At 50.1% G+C, this 909-nt stretch overlaps 1 pseudogene; it reads left to right on the forward strand.

Moving 5' to 3' along the window:
- Positions 1-377: 377 nt before the first annotated feature.
- On the forward strand, positions 378-904 carry LOC123164854 (mavicyanin-like; annotated as a pseudogene).
- The last annotated feature ends 5 nt before the right edge of the window (positions 905-909 follow it).

A 909-nucleotide genomic window follows, 5' to 3' on the forward strand; every position in this document is an offset into this window, starting at 1 on the left:
ACACCTGATAATCGTAGCTTGAACCAATCCATCGCCTATATATTTGGGAGTACCTAGAACTCATCTAGATGAGACGTAATTTGGTCTCATTCACCTGAAAAGCAAGAACGGATACAACCCACGTCAGCACACACGCATCTTATAGCACCACATCCAATGGCTATAAAAGGTGAATGAGACCAAATTAAATCTCATCTAGATGAGTTCTAGCAAAACTGTATATATTTTGACATAGTGGCATCAACGATCTTACAACACATTCCATCGTGTAGCCATTTCTCTCTGCAACTTCCTTGGATCCTATTAAATTTCTCTCTAGTGCTAACTTCTAGCTCCGATCTTTTCAGTTAGCTAGCTAGTTGATCGACATTTAATCCATGGGGGCTATAGTTCTTATCCTGATCACCGTGGCCGTGGCCATGCTCAGGATGGTGATCGGCGCTAGTCACACGGTGGGCGTGCCTGCCGGATCATGGAACCTGCAAACCAACTACACCCTGTGGGTTTCGAGTACTAGGTTTACCATCGGCGATGAGCTCCAATTTCAGTACTCCACTACCGTGCACAATGTGGTGGAGGTGAGAAAGGCTGGGTACGACGCCTGCAACAGCTCCAGCCCCATCGCGACATTTTTGACCGGCAACGATGTCGTCCCACTTGCAGTCATTGGGACGCGGTACTTCATCTGCGGCGTCCCAGGGCATTGCGGTGCCGGTATGAAGGTTCAAGTCAATGTGAAGTCGAAGGCAGTGCGGCCAGTACAACGGTGCCGAGGGACGGGGAAGCGGCTCCGGTGCCGGTCTGAGACTGTATTAAGCTCAGCCACGACGGCTGGCATTGATCAGTCTGCGGTGGCGCGGTTGGTCTGGCTGTTGTCGCGACTGGTCTCATGTTGTTCTTTTAGTGACC

The sequence above is a fragment of the Triticum aestivum genome, chromosome 1A (genome assembly GCF_018294505.1).
Source record: "Triticum aestivum cultivar Chinese Spring chromosome 1A, IWGSC CS RefSeq v2.1, whole genome shotgun sequence".
Classification (NCBI taxonomy): domain Eukaryota; kingdom Viridiplantae; phylum Streptophyta; class Magnoliopsida; order Poales; family Poaceae; genus Triticum; species Triticum aestivum.